Source organism: Corapipo altera, unplaced genomic scaffold (genome assembly GCF_003945725.1).
Source record: "Corapipo altera isolate COAL_440 unplaced genomic scaffold, ASM394572v1 71, whole genome shotgun sequence".
In the NCBI taxonomy this organism is placed as follows: Eukaryota; Metazoa; Chordata; class Aves; order Passeriformes; family Pipridae; genus Corapipo; species Corapipo altera.
The window spans coordinates 5044194-5061258 of NW_020884916.1; the positions used below are offsets into that span (position 1 = coordinate 5044194).

Here is a 17065-nt window from a genome sequence, read left to right on the forward strand (position 1 = left end):
AAGCAAAGGATGAAATGTTTGAATATTGTGAAAAAAATGATGACACAAGAAGGTAAAATATTAAGCAGAGGATGAAGGTCTGTACTAGGAGAGGGCTTTTGGCAGTGGCAGCAAAGCTGTGGTGGGCAAGTCCACTCTTAAAGCATTTTTTTGAAGGATGATGGGGAAAATAGGAGGAATCAAGGAAAACTTAGGTGGGAATATCCCTGGGAGGTGAAGGCAGGACTGATGTCTAATCTAGAGCAGGGTTTTGCCCCAGTGTGTTTGAACATCTCCCAGAAAGGACAAAAACTAAATCAGAATTTTAGGGGTCGAACCGGGACGTGTCCAGCAAACGAAGGTGTGCCCGTTGATGGTCTATCCACAGAGGATGGAGGTTGGCACAGTCCTGTCCTGTCCTTTTCAGCTCCTGGGAGATGGTGAGTCCTTGGTGTAAGATCTCACTGAGGGTTACTGCTACAACCCGGGTCTGAAAAGCAGAAAAAAGGGAAAAAGCAATGAAACAACATCGCTCTTGGCCTTGCCCCCATTTCACACTGGCTGTTGCCATTTCCCTGCTTAATTATAATCTTTGCTTGAGTGTAAATGTGCTTTTATACTTGGGCTCAGACAGAGTGTCTGGGAAGAGCCATTAACTTACAAATGGGGAGTTCCCAGCCGCAATTCAATAAGGCCAAGTCCCCACAGATGTTAGGGATGATGTTGCAACTACCAAGAATCCGGCCTTTATAAGGTGGGGATTTCTAGATTTCAGCAGTTTCAGGGCAAGAACAAAGATGGACTGAGCAAGGATCAGTACAGCCACCAACACGGGGGTGGTTTGTGTCTGACTGCAAAAAAAAAGGAATAAGAGAAAAAATTCACCAGACCTCACAACATCCATCACCTCTAGCAAGACCCTCAGATCTCCAATACCCATCTAATAAATGTCCCTCAGCATACATCACCTCCAGATATTACCTCTCTGTCAGGTGATAAACATCACCTGAGATCTCCAATATGTGTCTGATATATTTACCCTGACATATATCACCTGGTAGAGAGCTCCTCAGACCTCCAATATAGGTCTGATATATGTCCCTTAATACACATAATCTCTGCCAAGCTCCTCTGATCTTCAGTCTACAGCTGATATATCTACCCTGATCCAAACCAGCTCGAGACAGCTCCTCACCAGCACAGCTCCTCACCCTCTCCTCTGACAGACACAACTCTGATATATGTCACCTGGCTGGAGCTCCTCGAGTCTCCATCACGCATCTGATACATCTGGCCTGGCACACACCACCTCCAGAGAGCTCCTCAGAGCTCTGACAGATGTCTGATATATGTCTCTTGGTACACATCACCCCCAGAGAGCTCCTCAGATCTTCAATATGCATCTGATATACCTACCCTGAAATATATATATATACCCTGTTACAGAGCTTCTCAGACTGTTGATATATGTCTAATATATATAGGTATGTACCCCTTGATGTGCTGAACTGCTGATTTGAATGTATATCTGATATATGCACCTCTAGTTATACACCACCTCTCCAGAGCTCCTCAGATGCTCCTTCAACTCACTACCAACATGCACAGCACCTCTAGAGCTCCTTGGATTCCCAGGATACACCTCAGGGATGCGCCTCTACCACACATTACCAGCAGAGAGCTACATCTTGTGTGGTGAGGCCAGCTGAGAGATCCATGAGAACTGTTTCCCCCGGCTTTAATTCCATCCCAAACCCCTTGCAACAACACCACAGGCATTTCTGTGCCCTCACAGCCCGTGTCCATCATCTAAGCCGGGAACACGGGTCCAAGAGACGAAGTTGCATGGGAAGTGCAGTTCCTGGAAACCTGGACATCACCAAGGTGGTTGACCAATGAGAGATACAGAAACAACTGGGTGATTTCAGGGCAAAACAGGGCAGAAACCCCCAAACCTGGAAAACTCAGTGAAAGGGATAAAAGGTCAAGGTGCCTCTTGATTTCTCAGGCCACTGTAGGTCCTGCCAAGAGATTTAGTGACCTCATCTGGGTTACACTCAATGCTCAGAAGGGCCTGAGTCCAAAACTCTTCCACCACAACAGCAGGTGAAATATGAGGGTTATTTGTGATAAAGAATTAAGGCTCATCTTGAAGGAGTATGCATGGGCTGACACCAAATACATACTGAGAACCCAGGAGCTGATTTTCACTGGATTTGTCCTGACATCGTGATTAAAAAGCTCATTTTTTGCAGCAATCCTTCATCCCTGTAAAGGCTTTTTTCCATCCCACAGGAAAGACTTTTTCATCTGGGCTTGCTGCGTGAACGAAACGTGAGGACTGGAGGAAAAAGAGCAGACAAATAAGGCTCTGTCAGTGTTAAAAGAGCTCTAGTAGACTGATTTTCATCCTTGGAGGTGATCAGGGCTGAGGTCTTGGAGGTTGCATGCATGTAGAGCAAAAATATTGTGCAACTTCTGCACAAATGATGCCATTTTTGTCCCCGTCACCAAGAGCACCAAGAGCCAACCCCACCAGGGACACCTCCCCGAACATCCTTGCAGAGGGAGAGAAGTCTTTTTGAGCCGGCGCGCACTTTTAGCAACTTCAAAAGGCAGCCTTTGAAGTTTAGCAGAGGCCTTTGAAGTCCTCCTGATGCAAAAGGGAACGGAGGAGATGCCTCCTCCAAGATGCTCCACCGCAGGCGACGCAGGCCAGCGAGACAACGCGGTGTCCCGGGCGCTCGTGGTGTCACTCAGCAGCTGCCCCAGGATCATAAACGAGACACCATTTCTGGCAAGTCATCAGCCCCCCCCCCCCCCTCAAATGCCCTAAATCCTTATCTGGTTGACCTGAATAGCCTCCAACAGAACAGCCCACTATCCTGGGACCTCAGCCTGTTCCCCGGCTGCAAAAAAGCCAAGGGCAGCCCTGTTAATAAAGATTTAATGAAGAGTAAGGGAATGAGGATAAAGCTGACATTTAGCAAATCAAAACCCGGGAGTTTTGCAAAAAGTCTAGGATTTTGAAGCAAGGCAGATTTTCCCAGCATGTCACTTTGCTTCTTCCAATGTGAGCACACCGTGATGCTTCCAAACCCCACCATGTCAGTGCTGTTTAATTGTGACTATCATTTTTTAATAAATTTAATGCCAGCTCCTCTGACTTAAGTGGAAACCACAAATTGTGAAAATCCCAGTAACACTGGGTTTTGATGAAATATTTTTATACCCCACACAAGCTGTACAGGCCCCAAACTCCACATCCATGGGGCCAACTGAAGAAACCCTGTATGTGAGGAAAACAGTATAAATGCAGAAATCAAAGCTCAAATTTCCATTGACCCTTCAAGGAGCTCCAAGAGATGATCACAACCCTCCAAATACTTTGGCAACACCTGCTGCCATCTATGACAAGGACTATGATAATAAAAACCTTTGGTGTACTCAGTTTTTCCCCCCAGAGTGCAATTTCTGTAGCACCTTCAACTTCTGGGGAAGGGCTGGGCCTGGGTGTTGGGGATGCTCCAGGAGGAATACGGTGTTTTCATCCTCCCCGCTCCCACAAGTTAAAATTGGTGATGCACAAACCCCACTGTTCTTCAGAGAGAGTGAAAGATTGGAGACATGCCCAGACATGTGCAATACTCCTGCATTTCTGCAAAAGCAAAGCTGCTTTGAGGCCAAACACGGCCGGGAGAGACAAGTCCATCGGTGGAGCCCCGCCCCAGGCGACTCCCATTATCCAGAGGGATATGGAGGGAAATACTGGACACCCTCACCCAGGATGTGCACACGTGAACACATCTGGATCCAGGGAACAAAAGCTATGCTGTGCTGATAAATAATGGAAAGGCAAAGTGCCCCACAGAAGCAGCACCACACCGTTCGGCCCCGGGCGAGACGGAGGAAAATTCAGTACCCACGAGGTCTGGAACAGTGGGATTAACAACACATCAATTTTAATGCAGGGTGGCTTGTGCAGGGGTTTTTTTTTTCCCCCTTTTTCCTTCTTTTTCTTTTTTTTTTTTTTTTCCCCTGCTTCACAAACAGCAAAGTGAATGTTTGAGCATCTCGGCGGGGGGTTAATGAGGACTCTGATTAGTTATTCAGATTTGCCGATGCTGCTGCCTACATCCATCCTCGGATGGGGGAATAACAGGAAAGGCTTTGCAGAAAAAGCTCTTAAAGACGACCTGCTTGGCTTTCACAGCTCAGGCAGACACAGGTTTTGAGGGGCTTATGCTACAGGGGTCCCCAAACCCGAAATCCTTGTGCCAACTTTGGGGTGGAAAAGGACATTTTCCCATCATTTGCAGGGGATGCAAAAAGCTGCTGCGTGTCGAGCCATGCCAGTTCCTGTAAAGATTCACATTTGGATTTGTGGAGGTTTTTTTCCATGTTTAAAACAAATTCTTGGGCGCTATTTATAAAATTTGTGTATAGTTATGGTCAGAGGTACAGGACCAAAAATGATGGATGGGTGGATGCAAGGATGCACAGATGTGAGGATGCACAGATGTGAGGATGCACAGATGCAAGCATGCATATATTTAGAGATGTGTGAAAGCAGAGATGTAGGGATGCACAGGCTCATCCTGTGCATCTGATCATATGGATGCAAGGATGAACAGGTACATTCATGGGTGAAAGGATACATGGATGAATGCAGGTAAGGGTGGAAATAAGGATGGACCATCCCATAAGCCACCACTGGGCTGCAAAAATGCAACAATTGCATTTTTGAACAGCATCCCACAGAAGTCTAACAGTGCTTTATGTCCTCCTTGCTCCTTGGCCCAGGGATATTTTAAGCAGGTTGAGCTCAGCTCAGTATCTTAAGCAGATTGAACTGCTGTATTTTGGGGGCTATTTCCGGATTTGGGCTTTTGTTCTTCACCTGCATCAAAAGTCAGAAGGGAACCTGAGAAAATAGATGGCAGGTGTCCAAAATGATGCTGCAAAAAGCCTTAAAGGATGCAGCCAGGGAGGTATTTCATGGCATTGCAAAGGGGCTCCTCAAAAAATCTAGGCATTATTTTAGGATTCACTCTAGGATTCAATATTTCTTCATCAAGGAGAAATATCTGAAGGATGGGCAGGGTGGTGACAGCACCCTCTTAGTTTGTCCCAACAACAAACATCAGCACTTAATTTCTACTTGGATCCAGAGACCCAGCTGGTTCTTGCTTTGAGAATCCCACAGCATTCAACAGGAGTTCTGGGGGTTAAACTCCCCAGTGTCCATGTCATTCCCCACAACACCTGCCAGGATCTCAAAGGGAAGACAAAGTGGAGTTATCCACTTTTGCCAGCTCTGAGGTGCTCCATCCCAAACAGGCTCTTTTCCCCAGGACCGCCTCCACATGCCTTGTCTGGGTTTTAAAGGGTGCCTTAATTGTTCTGAATTAACAGCTCCAGCTGGAGGAGCAAACAAGCAATTTGCAGCCTTAAGATAACACCCAAGTGATTTAAGTTGGGGCTTTTAAATTTTTGGTTTTAATAGGAAATCACACTTTTCTGGTCGCGAATGCACCGCCCAGAGCTTGGCTAAAATCACCCATTTATCAGGAGTGGCCACAGGAGGAGATGGGATGGTAGGACAAAAGGAAGAAATGAGAAATCTCTGCATTTGGCTTTACTTTAGAGACAGGAAAAATACAATATATCCTCATCACTGCCGGGCAACCCACTGACTGCAGGAGGGCTAAGGATTATTTTCTTCCCAACACTCCCTTTTTTTTTTATTACATAGAATTCACAGAATCCCAGACTGGTTTGGGTTGGAAGGGACCTTAAAGCTCATCTTGTTCCAACTCCCTGTCATGGGCAGGGACACCTTCCACTAGCCCAGGTTGCTCCAAGCCCCGTCCAACCTGGCCTTGGACACTTCCAGGGATGGGGCAGCCACAGCTTCTCTGGGCAACCTGTGCCAGGGCCTCACCACCCTCACAGGGAAGGATTTGCCTTTACATTTTGTTTCAAAATATTCAATCTTTAAAAAGAAAACAAACCAACAACAAAAACCCACCAGCAAACTCTTTATCCCTTTGCCCTCTTTCCTCTCTTCTTCCCTTTTGTTTTTTTCACTTGCTGCTAGACAGAGGAGGGAAAGAAAGACCATGATTATTTGTTTGCAAGACTGGACCCTCAACATGGATATGTTAATTTTTTTTTAATTGTCATTTTCACCGCTTTAAATCCTTTCTAATCTCAGCCAGGTTGTGGGATTCAAGGAGAAACTCCACCCTATTCCCCCACCCTTCTGGTTTTAAGAGGAGCCAGTGGTGCTGGCAATGAAAAGGACTCCACAAGAAAAGCACTCTATGATTACAACCAAGTGACAGCTGCAAAAATTAACTCTGGAACCATGACAGGTAGCAAGAAGAGTTTCCACTCAATCTGGCAGCTGACATTTGGTTGTACACTTTTGTTATTAATATTGGTAATGCTCTTTTTCTTATCTCATTGGTGTTTCCAGTAAATTGTTCTCCTGTCACCCTGTGATCTTTGCCTTTTGTGTCTCCAATTCCCCTCTCCATCCCACCACGGGGGAGGGGGAGCATGGTTTGGAGAGTCTCAGTAGAAGCACTAAACTGGGGGGTATCAGTCCTAAACCATGACATCACCCCAGCCAAGGCTGAGTTGGGAGTCAATGCCCATCAACCCCCAACAGTTTTCCAAGAGCATCAAGGTTGGATCCCATCAGATGATGTTGTGGATGGAGTCATGGTCCTCCAATAACTGCTGAAGTCAGGACAGTTTGTCTTCATTTTACAGGGGAAAAAAGGGTCTAACTGTGCGCTGAAGACACAAAGAAGTGACATCAAGATGCAACAATGCATCCTTGTCTGATGATGGGAGGTACCTCCAAAACACAGATCCAACGCTGGTGGCCGTGGGACTCAGGCAGCCTTGGATGTCTGGATCCCCCGTGCCAAGCTGTGCTACCTGACGACCTCCTGGCTCACATATAAAGTAACAGGAGAAGTAATAAATCTCTTTGGCACCTTCCCTGGGCATGGCAGCCCTTGATAAAAAACCAAAACTCCAGGGAGGGAGCCTGACACCACACTATTCCCAGGGCACCCTGTTACGCAGATTAATCCTTCTTGATGGAGAATTACAATTAGGGCTCCGTCTTAAGGAGATATCAGCAATCAGATATCTTATCAAATGCCACCTCAATTATTCAAATAATCCCTGGCTCTCAGATTCGGGTGCTGTTTAGGGAAAGCGGTCCGATTAATGTGCTGACACTTCCCCATCACGTCTGACATCCTCAACTTCATGTCTGATTACGGAATTTGCATTCAATTTAATTTTTTTTCCATCTGGAGTAAATGAATAATCCGAGTACCTACCTACCCCAGCCTTAATTACATTTGTTAAATTAAAAACCCGGGATGTGAGAAATTTAAATGCACGTGGCTCCATGGCCAGGCAAACCTGCACGTTCAACCTGCCACAGCCCTGCCAGCTCCCGCTCCAATTTCTCTTCCTTCCCCACAGCCAGGCATCAAAGAAATTACAACTGGAAAACAAAAATTCTCTCTAAACGATGAAACAATAGATGATCTTTTGACATTTCCAGCGCTGTTTGCAGGGGAATGAGATAAAATGTAATAAATTCATATACTTCTGTGTGTTTCTTGGCTCCGGCAGCTAAAATTTCCATCTCTTTATGCAGGAGTCCTGGGGAGCAGAAATCCTTGATAATGCCAAACAATTCGACACTTTATTTTCTCTTTACTCCACACCACGCAAAAAACACAGGCTTCAAGCTGCCAGCTGCTGGGAGTGAAACCAGATGCCACATCCCTTTTCCCAGATGGAAAGAGAAATGGCCCCGTCTGGGGGTGCACACGCTCCCCTCGCTCGCAGCCCTCCGTGACCCCAGGGCTGCTACCAGCACGTGGCAAAGCCTCTCCCCAACAGCAAACACCACAAAAAAAATAAAAAAATAAAAAAAAAAACCCTTTTCAATGGTGCAATTGTAATTTTTTTCACACTCAGCCTTTTGGTTCAGGCCACATCCTGGTACCATCAGCCCCCACAGAACGGCAGGGGGGAGGTTTGCCCCCCAAGCCGCCACGTTTACTGGTTTTAAAATAGAAAAGGTGGAAATGAAACCATCAAACTTGATCTTTTTTTCTTTCTTTTTTTTTTTTTTTAAATAAACTTTGCAGAAGCTCGCTCAATTTCCCTTCTTTTGGAGAAGATGGAGCTTAAAAGGCTGGAATTACCAGGTGAACTCAAGGTGGTGACAAGAAAAGCATCCAAATAATTAAAGAATAATTAAACATAAGTGGAAGATAAAGTATTACCAGCTCAGGCCATTTCAGGGGCAATACGTCATAGACTGAGTGATGGGAAATGTCAAATAAATATATTTGGGTGTTGATCTAGATGTCAGCAGCAATGAAAACATTGAGGAAAGTCTTTTCTTAGCACTCACAAAGACTGTGTTATTAAATAACTTAAGTGTGAGTGAGTGCACTGGCAATAATCCCCCAGTCTGAGGCTTGTGAGACCAGTAATAAAACATGGCTAAAAATATCCAGGGAAAGCCACGCTCACAGGATAAAGTGAGACAGGTGAGAACAGAGTCAAAAATAACTTTTCACTTGCTCCCAGCACACTCACAACTCAGACACAACATTTCTGCAATCCCAGCTGGATTTGACTCCCCACTCCCAAAAAATTCCCTGTGGAGGGGTGTAACAGAGCACCAGAGCATCCCCCCCAGGCACAGGGGCAGGATTTGGCCATCAGAGCAGGCAATTTGGAAGCAGCCTGACTGATCCACAGTTCCTCATCCTTCCTGACTTCCTTCTGCTTTGTTTTGAGTTAACAGTTATGGTGCCGGAGGAGAAAACATCATGTTTTAGCAATGAAGTCCCCAGCAAGACTGTTTAAAAATTAATTAGTGCCATGCAACATATTAGCGGTGAATAGTAATTTTAGCTTTTGTACCTACTTCATTGCCTTCTACATGGTTGTTATTCCAGCTTTTCCATGGTCCTCCCAGCCAACCAGTACCTAACACAGGGCGTACCAAGGAAATTGTTGGTGTGTCTCCTGGACATCCCCGATTCCACAGCAAACACACCCCCCAACGTGTTCTCTCTGGAGCTTTTAAATAAATTAGGGTCATATTTGCTGAGCTGGCTGGAAGGTTGGGAACCTGGCCTGCTCAGAGGTTCCAAACATCCCAAAATGGCAGTTGTCCAAGGGTATGAGCCTGGCTGCACCCGCCCACAGCTCCTATGCAAGGTGGAGGTTGTGGTATGAAGGAGGTTGTGGGTTGTAGCTTCATCCAGGATGAAGGACAGAGATGGGTGGAGATTCCCTCAACTCTGAGGATGGAGAACCTTCAAGGATGGAGAACCCCCTACCCCAAGGATGGAGATCTGCCAACCCCAAGGATGAAGATTCCCCCCCAAACCCAAGGAAGAAGACCCCTACAACCCACAGATGGAGACACCCCCCACAGCTCTGAAGGTGAAGATGCCCAGGCCTCAAGACTGGAGCTCCACAAAACACAAGGATGGATCCTCCTAACCTCAAGGATGGGAATCCCTCAACCCTGCAGATGGAGATCACCAAAACCCAAGGATGGAGACTCACAAACCTCGAGGATGGAGATCCTCCTAACCGTGAGTACTGGGACCTGAACCCTAAGAATGTATATCCCCAAAACTCAAGGACCCTCAGAGCCCTGAGGATGGAGATTCTGCAGACTCCAAGGATGGAGATACCCCAACCCAAGAACGAAGAACTTCCACAGAAAAAGAGACCCCCTCCAGCTATGAGGACAAAGAGCCCCCCCACAACCCAAGGATGCAAACCCCTTTTTCCCCAATGCCACAAAGGGCAATCACCCCCTGGGACATCAGTGGCTGGAGTCTTCACCCCACCCTGCACTGAGCAGGACCTGGGGGCACTACTCTGGTTTGGTAATGGCCACCTCCCAAACTGCAACCCCAAATGAGCCACCACTCTGCTCCTTCTGGCAGCGAGTGAGGCAGTGGGGACTGAGGAACCTCACTGTGTCGGCTGCCTTCAGGTGGCTGGGGAAGCTGAGGGGAACTGGCTGGGAACATCTGGAATATATTCATTTTATGGCATGTTTCATATCACAGACAGGTACTTTGAAGCAGTTAAGTAGTAGCAGGGCAGCACGTCCCCATGGGTGGGCTGCGGTTTGCGCTTTCAGCCCGAGCTGCCCCAGCATGACAAAGGGGCTGGGGAGAAGGAGCTGACGTTTTCCAAACACAGCTCTGCGCCTCTGGGGGCAAATCCAGCCAGAAATTAAAACCCGAAAGGCCAAAAAAAAAGGAAAAAAAAAAAAAGAGAGAGAGAAAGAAACCAACCCCTGCGTCTAAGTGGTGTTGATCCCCACATCAGGCTATTAACAGCCCCATCACAAATTGTAAATGGCTCAGATAAATTAAATGGCTTAGCAGCTGTGAGGAAAGGCCCTTCGGAAGATTCATTTGTTTGAAGGAAAAGAAATTAGCCAGGAATTTAAAATCTTTTCCAGCAACTTGATGCAGACACCCTGTCAAACCCACATATTGCTGCTCACGTAGCCCTGGGAGGAAGTCGGCCCCGAAAGGAAAAGTCAGAGAATCCCAGAATCCCAGAATGATTTGGGTTTGAAGGGATCTTAAAGACCATTCAATTCCAAACCCTCTGCCACAGGCAGGGACACCTCCCACTAAACCAAATTTCTCCAAGTCCCGCCCAGTCTGGCCTTGGATATTTCCAGGGATGTTTTCTGGGCAGCCTGTGCCAGGGGCTCACCACTCTCACAGGGAAGAATTTCTTCCTAATATCTAAACCTCCTCTCTTTCAGTTTAGCACCATGAAAGCCCTCTGTGAGCATCCACAGGTGGGGGATGCAGCCGTGCTCCCATTAGCGCGCCGCTAACGAGGCTGTGCCTTCTCCCAGCAAACCTATTAAAAGCCTCAACCCATGAAGAGGTTCTGAAAATGAGGAGATTTGACCCAGAACACCCCCATGCTGAGGGAAAGCCGGCAACTGAGCTGCAATTGAAAAAGGGGGGACGGTAACAAGGGGCAAGAAGTTGAGGTTGCAGCCCCGGGTTCAGTGAGCTGCAGTGATTTACCCCCCAAAGCAGGGAGCCACTGTTTTGCTCCCATGTTAATACAAGAAATTCATGCACTAAAGCTCCCTGCCTTTGCAGGCAAAGCCCAACTCCCCATCCCCATCCCCTTTTAGTTCATGCAAAATTGAGGGGTTGTTCACCTTCAGACACTATTTCGCCAGCAGCAGCAACTCAAAACGCCTTTTAGTGGAAGTTCAGAGGTATAAAAGATGCAAAACGCCCCTAAATTATTCACATGGCGTTTCAATCAAAGCCCCACTCTGGGATAAAGGGAAGGATTTGATGACCCTGGGATGTCTCCTCACCCCTGTTTGGATGGAAAAACCCTTTTTGTATTTACTGCGTAGAAGTGAAAGGGGGAGAGGATGAAATAAAAGGGTTTCCCACACCCAGAAAGGGCTGGAGAGTGAGGAATGCAAGGAGTACCTATTTTTCAGGTGCATCCAAGCAGAGTATCCTGGTTTCATTTGCCCCTTGGCAATACTGAAGCTTTTCCAAACTTTTATAGCACCAGTGGAGCAAAATTAAAGTGGGGCATTGGAAGAGAAATTGCAAAGCAAGAAATCCAGCAAGAAGGGATAGAAGTAATCAAGAAGGAGGGGGAAAAAAAAAGGAAAATGAATAAGAAACTCCAAAATTATTTTGCATTTCAAATACAGGAGATTTTCAAAAAGGAAAAGCACTGGAAGATATTTTTTTCCTCCAGTTTTTCCTCTCTTTTTCGCTTCTTTATGTTTCATTGAGCACCCAGGTGCTGCCGAGTTGGGATTTCCATTTCTCCATCTCCATCTTGGGGCAAAACCCCAACAACCCAATAAAAAAAAATCAAAAAAAATCAAAAAAGCCCCAAAAGTAGGACACCAAGCCTTGCTCCATCCAGCCTCAGCTTGATGCTCACTAATTACCCGGTAATAGTATTTATATGCTGCCGGCACACTCGGAAATGCAGCTCCTAATAACCGAGGTCGGCATCAATATTAATGTCCCGGTTTGACTCTCAGTACCCGGGGACCGACGGGAGACAAAGAAACATCACAGCAAAGTGAAAAGAGGGGTAGAAAACGAATTTTAAAAGTATTTTCCTGTGCTTGGGCAGGAAGGGAGTGCCTGAGATTAAATGAGGGGACCAGCAATAAGAGCAGATATAAATTGTAAGTTCCCATCTCTGAGGCATAAAATGTTCCAGCAGTGGGGAATTTTTCGCCATCCACGCGCTCTTCCTCAAGCTTTGAGTAGGAACAGGTTGGAAAAACTCTTCTTGTGATGGGAATAGATTTCTAAACCTCAGGGCTTTCCCCTCACCAGAGTTACTCCAAGGTGATCAGCTCCAAATATTCATCCCTGCAAGCTTCAGCCCACTTTGGGCTGCTCATGCAAAAACCCAGGCTGTGGGTTGGCTCAGCCAGAAATGCTGCTGGAAACAACCTCCTGAGAAGCACTTTTTTCCCAGTGATGGCTCGATCCCTATGTAACCAGGGAGTACATCCCCCCCCAGATTCACCAATATTACATTGCACACAAATGCACACAGAATATTTGCAGGGCATGGTCCGGGTTGCAAACGTGCCCCAGCACCGCTCCATAATTCAATTAAAAAAACCTCTTTTCTTAATAATTTCTACACAGAGACACTTGGCACACCAGGAGCATTAAGGCAGAGTTTAAATGGAGTTAATAAACTATTAATAGCCTGCAGTAAGGCTATGATAGATTTGAGCTGCATGTGATCTCTGCCCCTCGGTACGAGGTGTTATTACCAATGTCCGCCCTCGATGCACGTTGGATGTTTTCTGGGTTTTTTCCTGAAAGCTGACAGTTTGAGAGCAAGCGTGGATGAGGCATTTACCTTGTGGAGGGTCATGTGTGGTGTCAACCCACACCATTGACACATTAACTTATGCTGATTAATATTGAAAGAAAATGAATGGAAGAAAATGAATGGAAGACAATGAATGGAAGGCAATGGAAGTCCAAGAAAGCAACGTCAGGATGTTCCCAGATCTTTCAGTACTTTCGTTTCCAAGCAATTTGAGAATTTCCCTATTTTTAGTCAAATTCCAAGCAGGAAAAGGGCGAACTGCAGAAAGAACTTGAAAATAGATGTTCTGCTTCCCCAAGAAACCGTGGTTATGAAGCCTTTGCTGACACAATTTGAGTAGTTATTAAACAACATCAATGAGTAACACATTGACCCTCCAGAGAAGACCCAGCTCTGTGTTGATGACTACAACAGGTGACACATCGACCCTTCAAAGACCCAACCCTACCCTGATGACTGCAATGGCAATGAGTAAAGTGTTGGTCCCACAGAGAAGACCCAGACCCAAGCTGATGAAGAAGCAGGACTCAAGCCAACTGCCTAAAGACGCCATAAAAATCAAATGCCACCATAAAGTGACTTCAGAAACTGCAAGAAACCTCCAGAAAGAGAATAATTATAATCCCGTCCAGCAATTTGGGTGGAAAGAGTGCTCTGCAGTTGCAGCCTTGGCCGTCAATTCTGGTCAAATTTGAGAAGATCCTTCTAGGAAACTATTGTATGACCCAGTGGAAATGGCAATTTTTCATATGGAAATTCTCTCAAAGCTTAAATCACCTCTTTATTAAATATTTCTCAGTTCTAACTCGTGGAAAGAAGCCACGAGGTCTCTTCCAAGAGGAGTAGCCTGTGAGACAAAGTCAGAGGGTAAAAACTTCTCAGGGAAAAAACATGAGGATTTCCACTTGAGAGATACTGATTAAGCACCACTGGAGGATCTAGAGACAAACCCTAAAAAAGGAAGGTTTTGTCTTTCTTTGTTGGGTTGATGGCAGAAGAACCATGAGAAGAAGTAATAACCTTCTTCCACCTTCTCCAGCTGCAGATGATCACCACATTTTGGGTATTCAGAAGTGCTGTTTCTCCAACCAAACCCACAAGAAGACTCCTCCCGACCACTTCCAATGACGATGAGTGAAAAGAGAGCGCCGTGCCTCGACCCTTCCATCAGCACCAGAGAAAACACCCAAACCACCACAACTTCCAAATCCCTCCCTGCCTTTACCCTTTTCCTAGGCGGTCCTCCAAGATGCCCAAAACCTGCCCAGAATCACGACCTGCCAAAAAAATAACTGAAATCAATGAGAAGAGGAGCTAATTAATGAACTGGGAACGGATGCAAGTCAACGCGTCGCTGAGATCAACGTGCCACATGGCCACCCAGGCTGGACATGGCTGGTTTGTTGGTGCTCCATGTTTGCCCCCATTAATTTACCATTAAATGGGAGCTGCAAGGACTGAGAAAAATAAGAGTAAAAGCGACTTTGAGGGTCGCTGTAGCTTTTCAGCTCTCTGATGAGACATTATTGGCGGATCTCCTACGCAGCTGCTCCCTGTTGAATAGATCCATCCCACCTCCAACGTCGTTGGCCATCAACCAATGTAGGAATAAAGGCAAGTTCGGGGGGTTTTTTTTCCAGTGGATGTGAATTATTTGGGCATTTATCCAAAATTAGAATACGTGGTGATTTATCCAAAATTAGATGGAAAAATCCCTTTTTTGGTGTCTCTAAGTGAGCAGCTGGGGGTGGTCCATGCAGTGACCACCGTCCCACAACAAAGTGGGTCAGGACTGTTTAATACCAAAAAAGGGGGGGAAACATCTGATTTCTTCAGGAATAAATGCTCCTTTTCCCAAAGAGCTAGTTCAGAATGGGAAAAAACCATTCGGTTTTGAAATGCCTCAATGAAATTTAATTTTTGGTTTGAATCAACAGCTTCACTCGGTGCCATTTTAATGCTATTTTATGTTGAAATGTCAATTGGAAACTAACATTTTAAAATGTCAAAACATTTCATGTCTGCAGACGGTGCCGATAGTTTTTTGCTTCCATGTGTCCAAACAGAAAATGCCTTTGGAACTTCATCATGGAAAGAAAAATTAAATATATATATATAAAATTATAAAAAAATCAATATTTTGACTTCTTGGAATCAAAACAAAGCTAAAATACAATATTTCCTCCAGGATGCAAATGATATTTTCTGACAAACTGTAATCACCAAAACACAATCTGAGCCAAATATTTGTTACCATAGTCTGTTACAGCTCCATGGGAAGAGAAGAGAAAGGGATTTTTGATATTGTAGGCCCTCTGAACTCTTTTTTTCACCAGTTATTTCCAGGGTTCAGGAAGCCCCTTCCACCATCCAGAATCGTTTCCAACATACTGATTTTCTTTAACAGGGGGGAAAAAAAGCCTTGAGAAACTTGAGGTTTTTCTCCTTTAAAAGAGGCAACATTTAAATTTGGGGAGGAGATTTTCCCTGTATTTTGCATGGATGACAACTCACCTCCATCAGTTTTGGCAAACTGGGAGGAAATGGAACTGTGAGGTTTTTACCACGCTTGTGCTGGCTGCAGGGAACACGTGCACGGGGTGTGGGGGGTTTTATCCAATACAAATGCAATTATCCAGTGATCTCACCTTTTAAATTCCAGCCTTGGCCATGCGTTGCCAACGAAACAAATGAGGAAAAAAAATGGAAAAGAAACCAAATAAAAGGCAAGCAATTCAGGGCAGTTGCTGGGGAAAAAAAAAAAAACAACAACAAAAACAAAAACAAAAACAAAAATAGAATTTTACCAATTTTTCTGGTTCCAGGAGCAGAGCGTAAACACACAGTGTTAGAAAATGGGATGAAAACTGGCAGTTTTGGAATTATTACTGGCCAAGTTTCTCATCCCAAATCTCGCAGCTCCATCACCCTCGACGGCGCGGCTCGGCCGCCCTCCATCACCTTTACATCTCCTCCAAATTTCTCTTTTTCTCTTTTTATTTTTTTCCCCCAGCCCGGGCTCCGGCCCCGCGCGGGGAATAAGTGCAATTATCTCGTCTCGCCACATTTTTCCAGCTCTGCCTGAGGTTTAATTAAAGCCAAGTGAAAAACACAGAGGAGCAGGCGCTCGGTTCCAATATCGCCCCACCGCATACGGCGGAGAGGAGGGGGGGAAAAATAGGGAAAAAAAAAATTAGGAAAAAAATAAACCCTTCCTTGTCGACTTTTTAATTCGGCAAACCCTCCCAGATATTGCTCCTTTATCACATTTCCTTTTAAAATATATATAAATATATATATATAAATATATATATACATGTAGCTACGCAAGCACCCATGAATACACACATGGACACTGAGATACCCACGCAGTCTCTCTCTCTAAAAAAATATATATATAAGTGGAGCCTAATCCCCTGTAATCTCCTTGAATTACACCTCAACCACCCTCCTTGCAGGTGACCTTTCCACAAAAGGCTGTTTCTATGCCAACAGCATTGTTTGAGCCAGGCAAGAGAAAAAAATACGGCGCAATAATCTGTAATTTTTCCTTAATTCGGAGTTTTCACCCACGGTCAGGAGGCAGCTGATGCTAGGAACACCCTCATCACAGGAAGAAAATTAGTATTAAAATTAATTAATATCCAAGATTTGAATATTAATAGAGCACAGCAACCTCGACCCAATTTAGATTTTGCCTAAATTCCTGGAAATCTTTTTTGGGTGAAATTCCCCTTGTTTTGGAGTTTAGGAGCAAAATCCCACAGTTTTAAGGTTCTTTTCATTTTAATACCTGCACTTCTCTCTCCTGCTCCATCTCATCCTGCCAGTACAACACGCAGGTATCAGTTCCTACCAAAAAGTCTAATTATAGAAAAGTCAGAAAATCACATTTTTTTTCCACTTTCACTGTTTTTAAGGGATTTCCAGCAACTGGTTCATGTCCAATGGGAAAAAAAAAATAAAATGACAGTGAATACCAGACCTGAACTCCAAAAAACTTTAAGAATTATCATAATACGCATCAAACAAACAATGTTGGGTAATCAAGTGGTGATGAGATTTGACTGAGTAAAAGCCGCTCAATCTAAATAATTTTCCACAGATAAAGACTGCTTGGAGTCTAGATAAT

At 45.2% G+C, this 17065-nt stretch overlaps 1 protein-coding gene across 1 annotated transcript in view; it reads right to left on the reverse strand.

Annotated features, from left to right (window-relative positions):
• PKNOX2 (PBX/knotted 1 homeobox 2) overlaps positions 1–15648 on the reverse strand; it is a 52733-nt gene extending 37085 nt beyond the window's left edge. The window contains exons 1-2 of the mRNA XM_027655542.1: positions 15582–15648; positions 318–469 (exon numbers count right to left, since the gene is read on the reverse strand). The gene's annotated coding sequence lies outside the window, so the exon portion shown is untranslated. The remainder of the gene's footprint in view (positions 1–317; positions 470–15581) is intronic.
• Between the last annotated feature and the right edge of the window lie 1417 nt (positions 15649–17065).